The sequence below is a fragment of the Oncorhynchus masou genome, chromosome 3, assembly GCF_036934945.1.
Source record: "Oncorhynchus masou masou isolate Uvic2021 chromosome 3, UVic_Omas_1.1, whole genome shotgun sequence".
Taxonomy (NCBI): Eukaryota; Metazoa; Chordata; class Actinopteri; order Salmoniformes; family Salmonidae; genus Oncorhynchus; species Oncorhynchus masou.
The window spans coordinates 13,322,187-13,328,930 of record NC_088214.1 but is presented as its reverse complement, the minus strand read 5'-3'; the positions used below and the strand labels follow the sequence as shown (position 1 = coordinate 13,328,930).

General features: G+C 41.4%; 1 pseudogene; it reads right to left on the bottom strand.

Moving 5' to 3' along the window:
• Window positions 1–224: 224 nt before the first annotated feature.
• Window positions 225–5,702, bottom strand: LOC135510565 (hydroxysteroid 11-beta-dehydrogenase 1-like protein; annotated as a pseudogene).
• Window positions 5,703–6,744: the final 1,042 nt, after the last annotated feature.

Sequence of the window (6,744 nt, the reverse complement as noted above, 5' to 3'; positions counted from 1 at the left end):
ACTTGCTGTGGAAGCTGATGTGTGGAGTCATCAACAAACATAGACACACTGGCTTTACTCAGAGCCAGTGGCAGGTCATTAGTAAAGATTGAAAACAGTAAAAGGCCTAGACAGCTGCCCTGGGAAATGCCTGACTCTACCTTGATTATGTTGGAGAGGCTTCCATTGAAGAACACCCTCTGTGTTCAGTTAGACAGGTAACTTTCCATCCACAATATAGCAGGGGATGTAAAGCAGTAGATTATTATCAATAATGTCAAAAGCTGCACTGAAGTCTAACAAAACAGCTCCCACAATATTTTTATTATAAATATATCTCATCCGATCATCAGTAATTTGTGTAAGTGCCGTCCGTACATGTTGAATGCCCTTCCCTATAACCTTGTTGAAAATCTGTTGTTAATTTGTTTACTCAAAGGTTGGTAAGGCAGCTGAGCCAGTAAAGGCTGCTTTGCTATTCTTGGCCTGAGGACACACACGTTCCTGTAGGCTTAGGTGCTTCCTTAACTAGGGGTATGGTGGCTCCTTCAGTATGTGTAGGAGTTCTGGATGATGATGTCTCTGAAGAAGGGGAACCAGTCTCTGCACAAGCAGGTGAAGTAGATGTATCCAGGGTAAAATGACTCCTTCTGGTGTGTGGCCCCGGCCTTGATGATGTGGAGGGCAGCATCGTTGGCTGGGTAGGCCGTGTTGGTATATCCTCTGGAGGTGGCATAGAACAATGTAAAGACCTCTGTGATTGCCAACAATGATTTTGCCACCAAGTACTAAGTCATGTTTTGCAGTGGGGTCAAATACTTATTTCCCTTATTAAAATGCAAATCAATTTATAACATTTTTCACGTGTTTTTCTGGATTTTTGTTTTGTTTTTCACATTCTGACCTTAGTTCTTTTGTTATGTCTTTGTTTTAGTATGGTCAGGGCGTGAGTTGGGTGGGTTGTCTATGTTAGAAGATCATAGAAAAACTATTTCTGTGTTTGGCCTGGTATGGTTCTCATTCAGAGGCAGCTGTCAATCGTTGTCCCTGATTGAGAACCATATTTAGGGAGCCTGTTATCTATTGTGTTTCGTGGGTGATTATTTTCTGTTTTCTGTTGTGTGTCTGCACCAGCCAGTACTGTTTTCGGTCGTTTCTCTTTGGTATTTTTGTTATTTCCGTGTTCATTTGAATAAATATGGACACATACCACGCTGCACCTTGGTCCTCACCTTCTTCCACCAACAACGGCCGTTACATTGTTATTCTGTCTCTCACTGTTCAAATAAACCTACCATTAAACTATAGACTGATCATTTATTTGTCAGTGTGAAAACATACAAAATCAGCAGGGGATCAAATACTTTTTCCCCCCTCGCTGTAAATGATTTAATTAGGACTCCATCTGAAATGGCCTATTCCCTATATAGTGCAGTACTAGGTGCAATTTCAAATGCACACCAGGTTATCTCAATGGTTTGAATAAAGGTTGCAGAATCAAATAACGACACATTGGTAAGATCTACATGATACCTACTGTAATGGTTTACCTTAACACCCCATTACACTGTAACTAAGACCTACATGATACCTACTGTAATGGTTTACCTTAACTCCCCATTACACTTTAACTAAGACCTACTATAAGTGCAGCAGTTACTGAACCATCAAAAATATATACCATCACATAATCACTCAATACAACTCATTCATGTTGTTTCTCTTAAGTGACCAGTCATTCAACATCACAAGCACAACCAGTCTAACCTGATTTTGTCCATGGCTGAGTCTGTGTCTATCAGGCCCAGTGTGGTGATGGTCAGAGACACATTGCTGCGCTGCATGGCTAGCTCATGCTGCATGGAACCAAAGAAACAGTTCACTGCAAACTTGGTGGCCGCGTAGGGCCCCACAAAAGGAGTGGGTATCTTACCTGTAGAGGAGAGAGGTGAGAGAAAGGTGGTGAGTTCACACAGTATGCACAGTGCTTGTCTGAGTACTTCAGATTGAGGTGAACAGGATTTTACATTTTATTCCCCCTGTAAGGATTACTAATGCAGTTGCATCTGTATAAGACTATATGTATAATATTATATGTATAAGACTATATGTATTTTAATTTAATTTTTTATTTTACCTTTATTTTACTAGGCAAGTCAGTTAAGAACAAATTCTTATTTTCAATGACGGCCTAGGAACAGTGGGTTAACTGCCTGTTCAGGGGCAGAACGACAGATTTGTACCTTGTCAGCTCGGGGATTCGAACCTGCAACCTTTCCGTTACTAGTCCAACGCTCTAAACACTAGGCTACCCTACTATATGTATAAGACTGTATCTGTATAAGACTGTATCTGTATAAGACTGTATGTATAAGACTCTATCTGTATAATATTATCTGTATAAGACTGCATCTGTATAAGACTATATGTGTATAAGACTATATGTGTATAAGACTATATGTGTAAGCCTATCTGTATAAGACTGTCTGTATAAGACTGTATCTGTATAAGACTGTCTGTATAAGACTGTATCTGTATAAGACTGCAACTGTATAAGACTGTATCTGTATATTGCTATTTGTATAAGACTGTATCTGTATAAGACAATATGTATAATACTATATCTGTATAAGAAAATATATATAAGACAATCTATATAAGACTATCTATATGACTATTGGTATAATACTATATGTGTAAATCTGTATTGTATAAGGCTGTGTGATGTGTACTCACACAACAGAGATGACACTACGATCATAGACCCTGCACTCTGCTCCAGTACTGGCAAAGCTGCTGAAGCCATGTTCACATAGCTGAGGAAATGCAACTTTGGAAGACAACACATTCAAAACTACACTCAAAGAATGACCTTGTCTCGCATGGCCAGACACAAGACTTGAAGTATAGCCTAATATGAAGAAGAAGAAAACAAAAGTGTACCTGCATCAGTTCCCTGATGTGAACCTTATCTCCGTTCCACATGGCGAATGGGGTGGATCCAATGTGATTTAGAACCAGGATGTCAAGACCTCCTGCGAAAAAGAGAAAGACACTAGTGTGCCTTATGAATCTCTAACATAACATAATAAATACTCACAATATGACTGAATGTATTCTTAGTGATCAGTCCTTACCCAGTTGTTCGACAGCCATCCTCACCACTCTCTCTGGGTCTGAGGACTGGGACATGTCCCCTGTCACATACAGAGCCTTCTGAGCCCCCAGGCTTGTGCAGTTCGCTGCCACCTACAGGACAGAGGGAGCAATGACACACTGGTACAGAGGCTGTCAATATCTATCTGGTCATCATGAGACAGTAGAAAGGATAGAAGTTCAGTCAGACACAGACACAGACAGACACAGAAACTGACACAGAAACTGACACAGATAGACAGAGAGACCGACACAGACACAGATAGACAGAGAGACCAACACAGACAGAACCTCAAACCTTCTGTAAGGCGTATTACATCCTGGCCGTGATGACGACCTGGGCGCCCATCTTGGCATAGTGTTCTCCGATGCCTGTTCTCCGATGCCTGTGCTGGCCCCAGTCACCAGCACCCTGGCACAACGAACAGACTGAGGGGAAGGACAGACGGACAGACAGGCAGTCAGTCAGGCTGTGTGGGGTGAGAAAGACTACGGACGGAGAAGGAAGATCACATGATCACTGAGACTAAAATAAAATAGAGGTGTTTTAAGGTTAAACACAAAATTTGCGTAAAATACTTAATTGTCATCATGATGATCACATACTATTAAATACTGACCAAAAATATAAATGCAACATGTAAAGCGTTGGTCCTGTTTCATGAGCTGAAATACATGTAGAGTGTTGTTCCCATGTTTCATGAGCTGAAATACATGTAAAGTGTTGGTCCTATGTTTCATGAGCTGAAATACATGTAGAGTGTTGTTCCCATGTTTCATGAGCTGAAATACATGTAAAGTGTTGGTCCCAAGTTTCATGAGCTGAAATAAAAGTTCCCAGAAATGTTCCATACACACAAAAAGCTTATTTAAATCAAATGTTGTGGACAAATTTGTTTACATCCCTACTAGTAAGCATTTCTTCCTTTGCCACGATAATCTATTCACCTGATAGGTGTGGCATATCAAGAAGCTGATTAAACAGCATGATCATTACACAGGTGTAACTTGTGCTGGGGACAATAAAAGGCCACTCTAAAATGTGCAGTTTTGTCACACAACACAATGCCACAGATGTCTCAAGTTTTGAGGGTGAGTGCAATTGGCATGCTGACTCCAGGAATGTCCACCAAAGCTGTTGCCAGATAATTGAATGTTCATTTCTCTACCACAAGCCGCCTCAAACAATGTTTTAGAGAGTTTGGAAGTACGTCCAAACAGCCTCACAACCGCAGACCACGTGTATGGTGTTGTGTGGGCAAGTGGTTTGTTGATGTCAACATTGTGAACACAGTGCCCCATGGTGGCGGTGGAGTTATGGTGAGGGCAGGAATAAGGTAGCATATCATACTAATTTGAGTGTCCCGGATATTTATTTACCATGTTACGTCTACCCGAGTCTAGGCTTCACTACTATCATAGCACAGCACACTGTGTATGCTGGTAACATTGTGTGAGGCAAGCCGTCTGGAGAGACTATGTATGGACTGATTACATAAAAGGCAATAAATACATAGCTGCACCAGGGACGGTCAAAGTAACTTATGTTGATATCAGGGTAAGATGTGAAAAATTAAGATAAGATTTGTCATATCAAGAACTTGAGACTATAAAGGTTATCTACAAAAAGATGATTAGGAGTTCATTGGCTTTAAAGTTCCAAACCCTCATTGGTTTAAATGGTGTCAGGAATGTTATATTGTATTCTTTTTAACTTAACATGAATTGGGGTATTTAGAGTTGTATATAAGTAGAGAATATGGTACAGAGCAATGTCAATTTGCAATTAGAACTTTCTAGTCCCAAATTAAGATAAGAAATTAAGTGTTATACTGTAACACATTAAGTTTAAATATGATCCATAAGTTGTAGATCCTGACCTTATTTCACACTCAGTTATGTCTGCCCTAAAATAGACAGATCTGCCCGATGGCTACATCTGCAAACCCTTCAAATCTACCAAGTCTCCACAGTCCAATCCAGTCTAGATATTATAATGGTGTCTGCAGTCATTAAGTGACTAATGGCCATTGTGGATTGAAACTGTTCAAGAACTCAGGTTAAATTGAATTGACAAAGTGAGTGGTGTCCCATTTGATGTCATCAAAGTTGTTTTCTGACTATATTGTAAATGATGACAATAGTTAAATCTAGTGCATTAAATCTTATTTTAGTTTAAAAATTTGTAATGGAAAAAGCTAATAGTACACTGGGAAATGGAAATTACAGCAATTTCCTGGATGGGGGGAATCTAAACGAACAAGAACCTTAAATGAGCTAAAAAGGTGTGTTGTCTGTCTGTCCTGTAGAGCACTGTTGTCTGTCTGTCCTATGGAGCACTGTTGTCTGCCTGTCCTATGGAGCACTGTTGTCTGCCTGTCCTATGGAGCACTGTTGTCTGCCTGTCCTATGGAGCACTGTTGTCTGCCTGTCCTATGGAGCACTGTTGTCTGCCTGTCCTATGGAGCACTGTTTGAGGACTCACCTGGATCAAACGTGTCTCTCCAGAGGACTGCCACCAGACAAACGGCAAAAATGAGAAACATTGTCTTCAGTGGGACCTGCATAACAATGTTGACTTCTATTCAGTGCCGCAGGTGATGCTCAGGTAAGACACGTTACTTTAATTGGTAAAACAAGTTCGCGCCTGTGCCAATATCCTACTTCATCGAACTGTAAAAACAAAACAGTTCCTTAAGGTTATTGTCAGGACCCGGTTTCGAACCTGGGTCTCCGGAGTGAGAAACAGTCACTTAACCAACTGAGCCACGAATAGACAGCAGAACCCAGAAGATGAGGCAGACACAGCAGTACTTAAGACGGTGTATTTAATAAAGAAAAAAATCCTAAAATACAAAAAATGGCAAATCCAAAAGGTGGTAGGTAAAACACAAAAAAAACCTCAAAAGAAACTCACCAAAAATAAACAAAAACAAAAAACAGAATACCACAAGAACGTCACCCGGAATCGACAAGAGCACACAGAACACTAGGGCAGGGTGCTAACATACAAACACAGAGCACAGAACTGAGGGAAACAAAGGGTTTAAATACAATCAGGGGAAAAAGAGACACAGGTGCAAATAATAATGGGGATCAAGGGAAAAACATAGGGACAAAAAGCACAATGGGGGCATCTACTGACCAAAACCCGGAACAACCCTGGCCAAATCCTGACAGAATCCCCCCCCTAGGAACGGCTCCTGACGTTCCTACCAGCTCTCTCAGGGTGGAGAACCCTGAACTGACGAATGAGGTCAGGGTCCAGGATGTCTTTGGCAGGAACCCAGGAGCGCTCCTCAGGACCGTAGCCTTCCCAGTCCACCAGATACTGCCAGGACCGCTGCACCCGGCGGGAATCCAGTATCCGGTGGACAGTATAAGCCGGCTGGCCTCCAAAATGACACGAGGCGGAGGTCTGTCTGCCGGGACAAGGGGAGAAAAAACAACAGGTTTTAACAATGACACATGAAATGTGGGATTAATCTTAAGGGATCTGGGTAAGTGTAGGCGATAAGAAACTGGGTTAACTCTCCTGGCAACCTTGAAGGGACCGATGTATTTTTGGGACAGCTTGCGAGACTCCACCCGTAGAGGTAAGTCTCTTGT